The following is a 293-nucleotide window of genomic DNA, read 5'->3' on the forward strand; positions in this document are numbered from 1 at the left end:
CCTACCTGGATTGCATCATGGTTTCATGAAATTCTTCAAAAACTGCACTCACCTGCGAAAGAAAAAAAAAAACTGATTAGTTATAGTTTCACTAAAAAAATTTGAACTCGATAATAATTACCATGCAATATGCAGTATGAATGTTAATTTCCTGCGCGGTCAAATCTTTTTTTCTTTTCTCTTTTTCTTTTGCTGAAACGTACCGAACAGATGATGTTTTACGAGTTAGATTATTCCAATTTTCACCTTTTTTTGGTCTGGTCCAAGTTGGAAAAAGGCTGTGGAATTCTTAA

This window comes from Penaeus monodon, chromosome 32, assembly GCF_015228065.2.
Source record: "Penaeus monodon isolate SGIC_2016 chromosome 32, NSTDA_Pmon_1, whole genome shotgun sequence".
Taxonomy (NCBI): domain Eukaryota; kingdom Metazoa; phylum Arthropoda; class Malacostraca; order Decapoda; family Penaeidae; genus Penaeus; species Penaeus monodon.